We start from the raw sequence: 16,956 nt of genomic DNA, 5'->3' as shown, positions 1-16,956 counted from the left end.
GACGTGACAACTTTTTTTGAAATTGTTTTGAGGGTGATGATGTGAAGAGTCGCCACCTAACGTATTAAGGTGCGTTAGGGCACCGATCTAGGATACTACGAACCTATTTTTTGTTATTTAGTCTTAGTTCACCAGAAATTCGGGTAAGGGTTCAAATTACCTCAAAAGGAAGGTATTAGGCACCTTTCGAGTTCCATAAAGGTGGTTCCCAGCCGAATTTATGCTTTACGTGGGGATTCTATGTGATCAAATAAAGTCTATTATTTTATCATTAATTTATTGTTTAGCTAAGCGATAAAATAATTAATATGCAAACACATGTCATTTGTTAATTCTAATTGTCGATTATCTAGGTGATAAAGGTAAGTAAAATATGTAAATAAGACAAGCGAGGAGAAAGAAGGCAAGAAAATTTATGATAAAGAGGACTGCTTATGTAATAAACTAACTACCCCAAATAAACATATAAAGTAAACAAAAAGACTAAAAAGAAATTGTCCAAGTCAAAGGAATGTTTTGGTTTTATTCGGATCAGAAACTCAACTTGTTAATCATTATCCGACCCAAGGGCCGAACTCTTAGACAAGTAATAATGTCATTAGCCTCGTCGTTAATATTTGTTAGGATCATCATTTCCGAAGGGGCTATCCATCCCACCCCACCTAGGCTGGATGTAAAGTCTAGGAGGCGTCCTATGACAAGGATAAAACTAACGTTTTTAGTAATACTTGTCGTCCCAACTATCGTCCAAGAGGCATTGGACTTTGCTACTTTGGATTTGTGTTCTAGACTAAAAAAAAGCTATGTTGCCTAGGACTTGAAACGCAAACATATTGGATAACAAGTAGCACGTAATAATACCAAGTTAGCCTCTTGATTAATTAACATTTATTAATGTGAAAGCGTGCGAAGACAAATAATTATTTGTTACGTCATTAACCTATAGGCATGGTGTCTAAATGATCAACGATTCGTGATAAAAGACGTGATTCGTGTATGCAACAACCTTATGTGTGTTCATAAGAGGTGTCAAAAGTGTGGTAAATGTGTCAAGAAAATGTGCTTGTGAATTAAGTGTTATGAACTATAACGAGAATACAAGAAACTAGTAAATGATTAAAGAATGCGTTAACATGTTAGGAATGTACTTAAGTGCGGAGAACAAATTAACATGTAGAAAATGTAGAGAATTACTAGTATTTTAGCATGCTGGAAGTCAACTAAGCATTCTGAAAAATTAATTAAACATGCTAAAAAGATAATTAAACATGCTAAAAAAATTAATTAATCATGCTGAAAGTTACTTAATCATGCTGGAAAGTTACTTAAACATGCTAAAAAAATTAATTAAACATGCAGAGAATAACGTCAAGGTGCAGTATTTCTATGTTGATATGCCAAAAATGCCCAAAATCTAGTATTTCAACATGCTATAAATGTAGGGAACTAGCATTTTAAACATGCTGGAATTCAATCTAAGCTCTGAAATTTATTTAGATGCGCAGAAAAATCATTTAAACATGCTGAAAATTAATGTAAAATTGATTCAGACATGCGTAAACTTGATTTAAGCCATGCCGGAAACTAATTTAAGTTGCTAAACTAGATGTTAGACATGTTGAAACTTTAATGTTGACATTCTCAAATTTGTTATAATACTCTATGTCAAATTAATGTGCCTATCATGCCAAAAGTATTAACATACTTATATCCCATTTTTATGCGTCGATATGCTAAGGAAGTATTAACATGCTATGCTTAATGTCAAATAATTTGGTAATATGCTTGATGTTAAATATTCTAAGATGTATTAATGTTTATTTTAACATGTTAATATGTTAAAATCAATGTGGATATCTAGAATATTGAAAAAAATTATTTCGATGCTTAAAAAAATACGTAGTAATCAAGATTAATCAATTTTCATGTTGCCAAAACTTAATATACCGAGATTAATTAAAATTCCTAAAGCATGATTTCTAGGCGGTCAAGTAAATAGATTAGTAGATTTTAAGTCGCGTTCTGCCCAAGTGTTTCGTATAGCACATAATACACGTAAAAAAAAATCCTAAAATGTGCCTACTACACCGTTCATAGAGCACATAATCCCCACCCCGAAAGCAGTTCCCAAAATTATATTATTACATCTATAATAATATCTTTACACAATATTACAAATCAAATAAATAGAAAGCACACTCAAGCTAATGTAATCTAATAATATAACTAATCTGGTGACTCTTCGAAACCCGTAGTTGTCTACTTAAACCTGTGAAATAAGATGTAATGGCAAGCAAAGCATGAATATACCATGAACATTAAAATTTCCTATAGACATATCTTCTAAAGGTTGTCACAACATGATGCAGTCAACACACAAAGAAAAGGAAATTGTGTCGATTCGTGAACTTACCAGTGATTACCAGTAAGAGAGATAAATAATAATAGAATCCAAAATCCAAGTATACGTAATAGCGAGATATGAAAGATGTTAACAGCAGCCTCCAAAGAGAAACAAAAGCACTTAAAAATATTTAATTGCCTTTGTAAAAAAGTAGCCAATGATTTTTGTTAAGATTAGTAGTAGTAATTGTAATTGTGAGACTTGAGAACTTTTCACTGTCCGTTAATGATAAAAGAAAGGTGTTTATATAGTGGGAGGATTGTGGTTTAAGGCTCAATTAACTAATTTGAAAAAGGAAAAATAATATTAAAAAATCAGTCCCCATTAAGTGAGGAGAGAAAAAAAAGATTTCATCAAGTTAATTGGGGAGAAGAAATATATCAAGATAAATTTAGGGATCTAAAAAAGGACAAATTTACCAAAATATTTTCTAAAAAAATAATAAAAATATATACCCTATTTCTTACCATAAATGCCAAAACAGTATTTTTTAGAGATCAATTTAAGAGAAGAAAAAAAAAATCTCTTGACTGAATCAATCACATATAAGTCAATCTCCAAATAAAAGGAAAATTAATACCTAGAGAACCCATCAACAATATTAAGCAAAAAGAAATATTAAATCAATTAGAGGCACACTTACCATGATTGACAGATTATCACAAAACAGATGGTTCAAAATTTTAGCTAAAATCAAGCATTTAGTCCATAATTAATAGAGTATCACCAAAGAGAGAATCCAAAATTTCATCCAGACCAAGTGATTAGTCCATAATCAAGCAATTAGATTCAAAGAAATTTGTCAAAAGGAAAGATTTACCGTGCATGAGTTACGCACAAACTCAAATTTCCAATTACCCAAAAATAGTCGAAAAACAGTTTCATAGCATTCTTCAAAGGGTAGAAACACTCAAAACATAACACAAGTTCAAATTGTACAGACATTAACTCAAGCGGGACACGATAATTTTAAGGAGGAGAAAATTTAGTACCCAATTGAAGTTTAAGATTGCAATCAAGTATCACCAAAATTGACATTTTCACACATGTTAGTAGAAAAACATAACATTAAAGGAATTATGCTTAAAATTCACAATCACTTCACAAGTTTCAGATCATGCAAGATTCACACAGAACAAAGAGCAACTATGAAATGAAAACATCAAACCCGGGACCACTTGTATCATTAACGGCTAAAAGGGTTTAGAGGAAGAGCAAAGGGTGGTCGCTGGAAGGGGCAACGACTACGCCATGGCTGGTGTAGTGGTGGTACTGGCAGATCTGGAAAGGCAGAGAATGGGGCAGCGATGGCGAAGGAAGGCGGTGGTATACCGCTACTGGTGGTGCATGGAGGAAGGGTGTGGTGACATAGGTGGCGTAAGAGTCTATGGCTGGTGCGGTGTAGGTGTTCTCTGGCGGGCAACTGAGTGGGAGGCGGTGATGCATCTTTTTTACTAGTGACGATACTGGTAATGACATTGGTTCACCAAAAAAACGGGGACAAATAGCGGGGGCTGGCTGATGGATGTTTTTGTGGTGCAGTGATGGGTGAAATCGGGATAGCATTGCTGATAAAGAAGAGAGAAGAGAAGAAGGGTAGGGAGAAAGAAAGTGCTAAGGGAAAAAGAAGGCTCGCTGGCGCTGAGATGGCCGACGTCAGCCATGGATGCCGACAAAGAAGAGAGGAGAGGGGTAGAGAGAGAAAGAAGACAAAGAGAGAGCTTGAGCGGATGTTTGGAAAAGAATGAGTTAGGGTTAGGGTTTTGAAGTCTTAAAAAGGCAAGAAATTGATCATTTGATCTCAGTCATTGGATCATTTTTGATCAACGACTGAGATTTAAAGGTTTGAGGAATTTGATCATTTAAATAGAACTTAAAAATTGAGTCACTAAATTGGCTATAATTGTAATGAAAAGGCTAAAATTGTAATGGATTAAATAAACAGGCTAAAATTGGAAGAAATTAGATAAAAATTGGGTTAAAAGATAAATAAACTAGGCAAGATGTTTTTAGTTTAAGTTGTTATTTAAATATAGTAAATAATAATAATAGTATATAATAACAATATAATAACTAAAAATAATTATAATAATAAATAATAATAATAAATAAATTACATTAAATAATAGAAAAAACTAGATAATGTATCTGTAAATTATGAGCGTGCATATTTGTTAAAAATAATTTGGTAAATAAAATTATGTAAAGTTTTGTATCTAAATTAATAATTTGTAAAATGATAGAAAAAATTAAAAAAATAATTTGTACATTTTTTTAAATCATGAATGTGACACGTGAAAAATCTGTTTGACACAAGAATAATGTATAAAATATTAACATTTATAAAACTTATAATTTTGCTAAAATAGTAGCCTAAATATAGTATCGGGAGGTCAAAATTGGGTTTCAACAAATGCGTGAGAAATACATGCATGAATACATAAACTGGGACTAGGATCGTGACAATACTGAATACTGATGTACTGACATCTGAGTTTAATGATACTGAGATACTAAATAACAAGTCTATTGATGATATGAATTACAGAGTTTGCAAGTAACCAATATGTAAGGTTACTGGTACTATATTGCTACTAATTTATAACTGAGTATACTGATACAGAAAAACTACCTGAGTTCTTTACTGGATTGAGTGGCTGTATCTGACAATCATGAATCTGAAGAACTATCTAAGTTCTAAACTGAACTGGATGACTGTATCTGACAGTCTTGATTCTGATGAAACTAGCTAAGTTCCATACTGAGTTGAGTTTTATTACTGAGATTGAATCTGAAACTAAGACCGTAGGAGGTAATCATCTAACCGACATGCCCCAAATCTGAATTGGTGGGGTCCAACCTATAACCCTAGCTTGAAGGGTGTTAGTACCATGCCACGAGTAAAGACAAGTTGTGAGTAAACCCTCTCTGACAGGGACCTCTTCCGTCAACCTCTCATATAAGGAAAACTCAAAGGAGATGAACAGTCCCTAGACTCGTAGGGGTACATCTCGACCTACGCTGGGTACGTAGTTCTAGAACGCAGGGATTGATACTAAGGATCACACCCTCTACTGGCTAATAGGTGAGCCCTCATCCCTGGGTTTACTCGGTGCTGAATCCTTTTCCCAACTGAATATACACTGAGCTAATTTTCCTAGTTCACACTAGGCATGACTAAGCTGTTACTGATGATACGGTTTTACTGAAATGAACTAAGTTCATTGAGTTTCGTTGAATGATGAAATACTACTAAATTCTGTTAACTGACAGAATGCTACTGAGTTTTGCTAGCTGACTGAGTTACTGAGGTCTGAACTGAATACTACTGAGATCTGATAACTAACTGAGATTACAGAGATTATCGAGATTACTGGACTGATACTGAATTTACTGAATTTTCTTGAGTCACATGACTGAATGAGTTATACTGATCATGGCTTAACTGTGAGTATCGTGAAAACTAACACTGGCTCTAGGCACATAACTAAATTATCGAGTACAAGTACCCTAGGACTCGATAGCATAATAAGTAAATCATGGCACAAGCTTAAAAGCTGAATAGTGTCTACATGTTTATCATTCATTCATTTAGACATTTCAACAACCACTTGAGATGCATTACTTGTACATGAATGGAGAATACATATTAGCATACTATAACATGGCATTATTTCATTCTCATAAACAATTTGTCAAACACTTGCATGATACAACTTGCACATAACAAGCATGGAATAATTTCTTTCACTTATTAACTCACATGAGCAATTCATCAAACACTTTGTAAGCATGACATATGGACATAACCCTATACAACAAATAGGCATCATAATTCACATTCTCATTGACAAATTTCAAGGGTTTAACATGGTTTCACATGATACTATACATATATCACTTTAATTCACATAGATATTGTAATTAAATCATGAACTAGAGAACCCATTAACATAATAGTAATGAACACAATCAAACTAAATCATGAAATTCATCAAAAACATTATCTTGAGTTTTTGAAAAGGTTTATTGGACTCCAAGGGTGGAAGAAACCCTTGGATGAATACTTGACATACCTTAGTTGGTAAATTCTTAATGGTTGATGGTGGAATCCCTTCGAAATTGAGTCTTGAATTGATAACCCTAGGATTTTGTTCTTGATAATTTTGTGAATAATGAATAGGATTAGCCAAAAGAGAGCTAATTTCATGTTATGGGGGCTGAAGGGCATGGGAAAAAGACTAAAATAACCCTGAGGACGCAACTTTTAAATGACTGAGAACTAGGCGCCGACGCTATTAGCGATGCGGTGCATCATGGCATCGACGCAACAGTTGATGCGTTACATCATCATCGCATCGAGCCTTAGTACTTTGACCCTGGCAACCTGCAAGAATATCAACCAACGCGATTGGCGATGCAGCGCGCTAAGATCGTATTGTTTCACTATTTTGGGATTTCGAATATGGTCTAAACGAGTTCTAAAAAATTCAAAACTTGTTCGAGAAAACCTATTGACCTTCCTGGTCATGAATTAGCAAGAATACAAACCATTAAAGGACATTAAAGTCACAAAATGAAACTGTAAACTTTCAAAGTCTAAAATAAACTAAGTTTGGAAACTTAGCTAGAACCTTCTAAGTATGGGACCCCCTTAACAAGCATAAATGGATTGAATTAAGCTTAGAATTTTGTGGGGTCTTATAATATATCCCCCTTGGGAACATTTGTCCTCAAATGAGACTGACTGAGATGGGGAAAATGATAAGCTGAAGTACATGCTGAACATGAACAACTGAAACATGAGTACATGATTGGCATTACTGATTTGCTGAGATTTATTCTGAGCATGAATATTTGATGCATGATTTCATGACTGGCATGACTGATAAGCTGAATATATTATACTAAATATGCATATCTGATGCATGAATACATGACTGATCTGACACATGAATGCATGACTAAATATACAATGGTAATTAATACCAAGTTTATAATGAAAATCTGAGCATGAAACTGAATAAGTTTAGAGGAGACTGTTTCCTTAAAGCAAAAATGGTAATGACCCTAAAATTTATTACTAGATATGCATGAGCGGAAACACGTGAATGTATCTGAGTCTGGAACATGATACATGAGCTGGATATCGTGATTTGAACTGAGTACCTTAAATACGTGGCTTACGAATGAGATCGGAGTTTGAGGGTTAACTCATGAGTACTCCTTACCCCAAACTGGATACGTTTATGTCATAAAGGTTTGGGGAATTATAGTGTATCTCCCCCTTGGGACATTATAGTCCTTGAAAAATACTGGGTTGACTTTGCTGAGATACTGAGAAAAATTGGGGCGATGCACAAGGCACCTAGGAATTAAATTGTGACTGATTATCTCGGATCTAAAACTGAGGCATGATACATGAAATAGGATGAACACGCAACTAAATGGTTAGTTCATCTTAGAATGATCACATTCGTGAGACTCTGGATAGTGCGACTAGATGGAAAGATGGGAAAGCACACCATATGAACTTGTCTGACTGGCTGGTAAACTGAATTACTGGCTGCTTAACTAACTCATACTAGAAACTTGTACTCGACTGGAGCATTCCTATGACACTTTTTCTATAGAGTTCTAGTGATTGTAGGAAAAAACTGAATCTTGGCCTGATTTGAGCAGGACATCAGAATAGGAGATCACTATATGGCTAGGATTCTTGTATTAGAATGCATGACCTATGAAACATCATCTAAGATAAAATAACTAAGCCTTATGCAGTACACTGAGACTACTAAAAAAATTTACGTGGGTGCTGAGCACGAATGTATAAATATACTAACTTATCTGATTAACTAAATGACTGATACTGACTACTGGGTCTATAAGACTGAACTGTACTTAGCCTGAAAGGTTGGACTTCGACTATAGAGTATTATACATAGAAGGTAATGACTGACTGGGTAACGTGAGGTAACTGAGCATGAATGAGTGAAAACTGTATTACCTTAAGAACGCAATACCAAGCATCCAACATGATTCAAAAACATTCTATAAACTAAGGTACTGAAATACTAATAACTGAGTAACTGATGGCCATATGCTATGGTCAGGCAATCCTAAAAGTGAATTGAGTTTATGATCTGACTGAACTAGGACTAGGACTGAGATTGTAGCTAAGATGGTAATTGAGACTGTAACTGTAACTATGACTATAACTGGGACTGAATACTGGTTCCTGGCAACTGAGGGTTAGACCGGTACTGAAGTACTGAACTTGATGGCTAAATAACTGATAACTGAATGCCACAATTCTGTAGGACTATCTGAGTCCTTTACTAAATAATGTTATAACTGAGGGTTGAGGGATGGAACATCAATTCCATGGATTCACTGAGGGGCCTAAACTATGCATATATGTGACATAGTTTAAATTTGTAACTGATCATTAAAAGTGTAGCATGAGTCATGTGGTCTAAACATATTGTAAAACATGATGTGAATGCATGAGTCATGAGCTGCATAACCTGAGTCTGAAATTTCTGTGTTCATGGGACATGATTTGTAACACTGAGTGAACTGGGATTCCTCATACTAAGAACTTGAAACGCACACAATTCTAAGAAAAGTGTGAATATATGTTGGGTTCATGGAATTGTAATATGATGCATACGTAAGTATCGTGATGGCTGAAGTACAAAACTTTACACTAAGATAGGAATGGGTCGGGAATCATCTTCCCTTATTGATTTCCTACACAAACTGGTATTACTACTAGAACCCGAAGGCCTGGTTTTCTGAGGTACCATAACCGGACAGTTTTTGTATACCTGTTGGGCTATGATAGACTGACCTGCTGGGTGGGGATTGAGAAAGGTCCTGTTAACATCTGGTCTGACCTTAAAGTTGGATGGTATGTAAAGAGCTATAAAACAAAAAGAAGCTCCTGAATCTGAAGAAGTGTAAACATGTAAATAAGGGATCTGTAACATACCAGTGGCAGTATCAGAAGAACTTTCCTGATCCTGTCAGGACTAAAATGCATAGAGTCTGTTTGGGTGTTGCCCACTGATAGTGTTGGAATTGGCACCCGGCTGATTTGAGCGATTGGATTGAGCTGAAGGACAATCATGCTGACTTCGTGGATCGGGTTTAGGATAGTCTCAGACCTTGTGACCTGACTCGCCACATCTAAAACACACATTACTGCCCACTCTACATACATTCTTATGATACTTACCACACTATTCGCAAAACGGATGAGTGCAAATAATGCTTGCACTACCCTGAGTTTTGGAGCCTAGCGCCTCATCCCTACAGTTATTTCTGAACTTTGGTACTGGTGCATTGAAGAGGGAACTGGAACTGAAAGCTTCTGACTATACTGAGAACGGTTACCACCATGCGACCCTGGCTGAGAAAACTATAACTACCTGTTTTAGCTCTCTTATTCTCTCCCCCTTTCTTCTTCAGTTTCTGCTCTTCAATCTATTAAGCATGGACCATAATTCTAGATATGTCCATCTCCTTAATTAACATCGTAGTCCTGCACTCCTTAACCACTCTACTTGAAACCCCAGACATAAACTTGCTCATTTTGGATCTACTGTCTGCTACTACATGGGAAGGATACCTGGCTAACTGGGTAAATTTGAGAGAGTATTCTTTTACACTCATGCTACCTTGTCTGAGATTGATGCACTCTAACACTTTGGCTTCTTTCTGCTCTAGGGGAAAAAATCTATCTCGGAAGGTCGTAGCAAACTCTGTCCATTCTATGGGACCTGCATCTGTACCCCTGTCTACCTTCTACTGTTTAAACCACGTATGGGATACATCTTGTAGATGATAGGCGGCTAACTCAACACTCTCACTAGAAGAACTCCCATGATATCTATGACTTTCTGAACCTGGTCGAGGAACTCCTATGGATCCTCTTCAGACTTAGAATTAGAGAATATGAGAGGATTCATTCAGGTGAAGTCTTGAATCCTGGATGCAGTTGAATTAGCCACTAGGTTGGTCGTAATAACAGTTGGCCATTCATTCTGAGCTATGACTGAATTGGCTAGAGAAGTGAATGGAGTCCTGAATTCTGTATGGGAAATATGTTCGTCCAGGGGATTTGCCTAAACGGTCTGAGGTGTTGACTGATTACCGGTTCTCCTTTTGCTAGCCCCTTTGGGAGGTATGTTTTGTAAACAAAAGAAAGAGAGGATTAGACTAGGAGTTAAAGTTGAGCTCATTCTCACTGGCACGACATGAATACTGAAAGAAGGGAAACTGTTCCTAAAATATCTCATAGCCTCATGTCCATAAGTATGGTGCACAACACACCCATGTACAAGACTCTACTTAATGTGACTTTTCAGAATTTCTAGGACACTGTTGAACCTTAGGCTCTGATACCAAGTTTATAACGCCTTGAATCTGGTACCCAGAATGCTACACGGTGCTCATAACCCCAAAGGACCACAAGCTAACCCATGACTGATATCTATAACTGAGCACTAAATAATATACTATAAATATATGGAATATAAGCTATAAGGTCATAAGATTCAAAGCTGAACTAATACTAAATATAAAATAATATCTGTAATGGGGTCTAATAATAAACAAAACTGAAATAAACTGTTTGAAATATGCTGTAGTCTAAAAGCCTCTAAAACTGACTGAAAACTGTGGAGTTGATGGGATATGTCCCCAACTAACTCTGAACTACTTAAATAATAAAGTAATAAAATAATTGTCCTATCCTCGAATGATGAGGACTCACTGCTAGTATGGTTGCTGAACGTCTGATATACTAAGGATTCTCGGGAGCTCGTACTTCTAAACCTATGGTATAAAATACCATAACGCAAATACATCAGTACGATTGAATATACTGGTATGCAAGTGAGGTAAGTTGAATGCAAGTCTTCATATGCATGAACAATAATAACTGACTGATGATATGAACATGAACGTGTGAGAAATACATGCATGAATACATAAACTGGAACTGGGGTCATGATAATACTGAATACTGATATACTGATATCTGAGTTTACTAATACTGGGATACTGAATAACTGAGTCTATTGATGATATGAATTACGGAGTTTAAAAGTAACTGATATCTAAAGTTACTGGTACTATTTTACTGATAACTGATAACTGAGTGTACTGATACTGAAAAACTATCTAAGTTCTTTATTAGACTGGGTGACTGTATCTGACAGTCCTGAATCTGAAGAACTATCTGAGTTCTAGACTGAATTGGATGACTATATCTGACAGTCCTGATTCTGATGAAACTAGCTAAGTTCCGTACTGAGCTGAGTTCTATTACTGAGACTAAATCTGAAACTAAGACTGTGGAAGGTAATAATCTAATCGACATGCCCTAAATATGAACTGGTGGGGTCCAACCTGTAACCCCAGCTGGAAAGGTGTCAGTATCGTGCCACGGGTAAAGACAAGCTGTGAGTAAACCCTCTCTGACAGGGAGCTCTTTCATCAACCTCTACTGTAAGGAAAACTCAAAGAAGATGAACAGTCCCTAGACTCGTAGGGGTACATCTCGACCTACGCTGGCTATGTAGTTCTAGAATACAGGGATTGCTACTAAGGATCACACCCTCTATTGGCTAATAGGTGAGCCCTTATCCCTAGGTTTACTCGGTACTGAATCCTTCTCCCAACTGAATAGACACTGAACTGATTTTCGTAGTTCACACTAGGCATGACTGAGCTGTTACTGATGATACAGTTTTACTGAACTGAACTGAGTTCACTGAGTTTCGTTGGATGATGGAATACTACTGAATTCCGTCAACTATCAGAATGCTACTGAGTTCTGCTAGTAGACTGAGTTACTGAGGTCTGAACTGAATACTACTGAGATCTGATAACTGACTGGGATTACAGAGATTACTAAGATTACTAGATTGATACTGAATTTACTAAATTTTCCTGAGTCACATGACTTACTGAGTTCTACTGATCATGGCTTAACTGTGAGTATCGTGAAAACTAACACTGGCTCTAGGCACACAACTAAATTGTCGGGTATAAGTACCCCTGGGCATAATAAGTAAATCATGGCACAAGCTTAAAAGCTCAACAATGGCTACATGTTTATCATTCATTCATTTAGACACTTCAACAACCACTTGAGATGCATTACTTGTACATGAATGGAGAATACGTATTAGCATACTATAACATGGCATTATTTCATTCTCATAAATAATTTGTCAAACACTTGCATGATACAACTTGCACATAACGAGCATGACATGATTTCTTTCACTTATTAACTCACATGAGCAATTCATCAAACACTTGGTGAGCATAACATTTGCACATAACCCTATACAACAAATAAGCATCATAATTCATATTCCTATTGACAAATTTCAAGGGTTTAACATGGTTTCACATGATACTACATATATATCACTTTACTTCACATAGATATTGTAATTAAATCATGAACTAGAGAACCCATTAATATAATAGTCATGAACACAATCAAACTAAATCATGAAATTCATCAAAAACATTATCTTGAGTTTTTGAAAAGGTATCTTGGACTCCAAGGGTGGAAGAAACCCTTGGATGAACACTTGACATACCTTAGTTGGTGAATACTTGAAGGTTGATGGTGGAATCTCTTGGAAATTGAGTCTTGAATTGATAGCCCTAGGATTTTGTTCTTGATAATTTTGTGAATAATGAATAGGATTAGCCAAAAAAGGGTTATATTTCATGTTATGAGGGCTGAAGGGCATGGGAAAAAGACTGAAATAACCCTGAGGATGCGGCTTTTAAATGACTGAGAACTGGGCACCGACACTATTAGCGATGCGAGGTGTCATGGCATCGATGCGATAGTTGACGCGTCGTGCCATCATCCCGTCGAGCCTCAGTACTTTGACCCTGACAACCTGCAACAATATCAACCAACGTGATTGGTAATGCGGCACACCAAGATCGCGTTGGTCCACTGTTTTGAGATTCCAAATGTGGTCTAAACGAGTTCCAAAGAATCCAAAACTTGTCTGGAAATACCTATTGGCCTTCCTGGTCTTGAATTAGCAAGAATACGAACCATTAAAGGACATTAAAGTCACGAAATAAGACTGCAAACTTTTGAAGGCTAAAATAAACTAAGTCTGAAAACTTAGCTAGAACCTTCTAAGTATGGGACCCCCTTAACAAACATAAATGGATTCAATTAAGCTTAGGATTTTGCGGGGTCTTACATTTTCTTTACTTTTATTTTTATATTCTTTGTCAATTCATGTGTTTTCTAGATATGATGACGTTTCTTTTCCGCAAGACACCGTGCAGGAACTTCGGAGTCAGGTTCATAACCTGCAGTGGGAGTTAGGCACCGTGAGAGCAAGGATACTCCGGGAGATCCGCGGGCTGGGAGGACCTTGCTGCTACCGGTTGAAGATTGGCCGACTGATAATAATAATAATAATAATAATAATAATAATAATAATAATAATAATAATTAGATTATTTTTTAAAAATATTTATGTTTGATCGACTTTGACGTTTTAATTCTTAATTAATTTTCATTATGGCTTTCTTTTTCTTAACAAACACGTCGACGATTAAGGAATAATTTGAATCCAGTAGCAATAGCAAGAGTTGAAACAAATTGGTTATCTGTTGGGTTTGTGGTAGGAGTTATATTGTGTTGTTCCAAACAGATCTCTCATCTATTGCAACAGAATAATTATCTGTTACAACAGATAAATATTCTATTGCAATAGATAAATATTTTGTTGCAACAGATTACTCGTCTGTTGCAATAGATGAGTAATATGTTGCAACAGATAACTAGTCTGTTGCAAAAGATAACTCGTCTGTTGCAACAAATTACCTATATGTTCGATTCATGTTACTGGAACTATAGGACCATAAATATGAATCCAACATATAAATCTTCTGTTGCAATAGAATATTTATCTGTTGCAACAGAATGAGTGATCTATTTAAATTGTGGGCTCTTATGTTCTATTCATGAACGAGTTATATCCATTGTTGGAAAAGCAGCAGTAGCAGTGTATCCAGATGACAAATTCAACTAAAAATCATAATTTTACTTTCCAAAGTCACCTATAAAGTAATGACAAAGTGAAAAGTGATGTACGAAATAAAATTTCACCTAAAAAATTGTTCAAGTAGCAGCAGTAGCCGTAACAACAATAACAATGGTCGACAAGATGAAGATGAAAATGATAATAAAGTAGAAGATGATGATAATGAAATGGAAGATGATGAATAAAGCAGCACCAACAATGAACAACAAAACCCACGAAGGGAGAGAAAACAACAATAGATGAGAAGAGAGAAAAATGCGCCTTTTCCCCTCCATTTCCCATTATATTAACTAACATTTAGATCAAAGCGTAAATTTTAAAAACTTGTGGGTTATTTTCAAATTTCCCTAACTTTTTAAATTCATAATAAAGTAATTGTCACATCCACTCAATTATTAAGACTTGAGTCACCTACACCTCATTTTCAAACTCTTTTGTCACTTTTAGCTCAAAGCCCCTAGAAACTGAAATAAGGGAGATAAAAGAATACAGCTATAAACTGAAATTAAGCCCTAAAGAAGAGGAGATGACGATGATAACAATGACACAAAAAGAAACAAGACATGGATTTAGGAATCAAAACACAATCAAATGCATAAAATAGAAAGGATAGTAGTGAGACATACCAATTACAATACCTAAGGAACTAAGGTGTATATTAAATACCAAAACCCACTTAAGCTTGAAATTGAAACACCACACTCTTAGGTTGACACAAAAGGGACTCAAGCCACCTCAAGCACCAACCTTTCTAAGCCAAATTATCAACTCAAGTGAATTCACACTCAAGCTAACCCTAATTTCAATTATGGCTTTTCCAAGCCCTAAGCTAAGGGAGATACACTCCCAAAGAGAGAACAAATCTTCAATATTCATCAAAAGCTCATGAAAAGTAAAGGCCTAATGTTCTATTTATAGTTATTACAAGCAAAGAGTAAAATATCCTTAATGAAGGGAGCTCCTATAGAGTGTAAAATAAAGGCATCAAAAGACAACAATGCCTTTAAAGAGCTTGAAGGGAAGACGCCTCTTAAGTGTAAGTTCTTAGAGTGTAAAGACCACAATGCTCTTAATGGGAGGGAACAATGGGTGGCTTTGGAGTGCATGGTCTCTACTCCTCTTTTTAACTTGTGCAATGCCTTGAAATGGTTCCAAAGACCTTCCCTCACTTGGTAACCCGAGCTTGGCTCTCCATTGAAAGATCTTGTCCTCCTTGTACTCTTTGTACTCGTATCAGAAACTGAAATAAGGGAGAATACTATGGTATCACATATGATCCTAAAAGGCATCCCCAATCACTTTAATAGTTCTTTAACAAATACTTTTATATATAATAAAAACTTTAAAAGTTGATGCCAAAAAGGAAAAACTTGTTCCAAAAAAGAAAGAAAAAACAAAAATTATTATTCTCATATTTTCTAACTCATCTTTCTTACTTGAAAAAGACATCATCAAAATTAAATTTGCAGCATACTGCTACAAAATCTTACTCCTTGTTTCATTTTAATCATTTTTTATTGAAACAAGAGAAAATATCCTATTGCCCCCTGAACTATATCCAAAACGGTTGTGACACACCTCAACTTAAAGGGGGTCCTATTACCCCTGAACTAATTAAAAGTATAATTTTGACACTCTTAGTGCATACGTGGCATACACGTGTGCCTATGTGGACATTTCAGTGTGTTGTGCCACGTATGTGCCACGTAGGCACGATGGGTGTCAAAATTACACTTTTAATTAGTTCGGAGATAATAGAACCCCCTTTAAGTTGAGGTGTGTCTTTGTCTTTTTGGGTATAGTTCAGAGGGTAATAGGGTATTATCTCTTAAAACAAAAGAGAATCGTGAAAAAAAAAAATAACGAACTTAGAGTTAAAGATTCAAACCCCATATACTTCCCTCCTTTTGGCCAATGAGAAAAAAAAACTTCTGCCACCAAATAAAATAATATGGAAATAATTCTCAAAGAAATATGATAGAATTTTAACAAAATATTCTTTCTTGGCAACATCTTTATAGAAACAGTAACCAAACGCATAAAGAAAGAAGAGGGAAAAAAAATTACCAATGAAACTTTGTTTCTTATCCGAATTTGATTAAAAGATAATTGAAAATACATCTAATGATTTAACAAGATTATGCGCTGATACTACTTGTAAGAAAATTTTAAAGAATTCACCCAAGATAGCATGTAAATCATTAGACAGAGATTTGAAACTAGAAGAAAGGTAAAAACACTTAACCTTGTTCCATTACAAATAACTTGATTTTGAAGATTCTTCTTTTCTTTTGTAATCAGCTGTATGATCTTCTAAACTTTAATATTCGTTCTATAATCTTTTCTAACATGGGGTAGAGAAAGAAAAAAAATTGCGTACAAATTTAGGGACCATAATTTTTATAAGGATAACTACATGGCTTAGTAAACATAGATTCTTAATTA

The sequence above is a fragment of the Capsicum annuum genome, chromosome 7 (genome assembly GCF_002878395.1).
Source record: "Capsicum annuum cultivar UCD-10X-F1 chromosome 7, UCD10Xv1.1, whole genome shotgun sequence".
In the NCBI taxonomy this organism is placed as follows: Eukaryota; Viridiplantae; Streptophyta; class Magnoliopsida; order Solanales; family Solanaceae; genus Capsicum; species Capsicum annuum.
Note: the sequence above shows the minus strand (reverse complement) of the source record.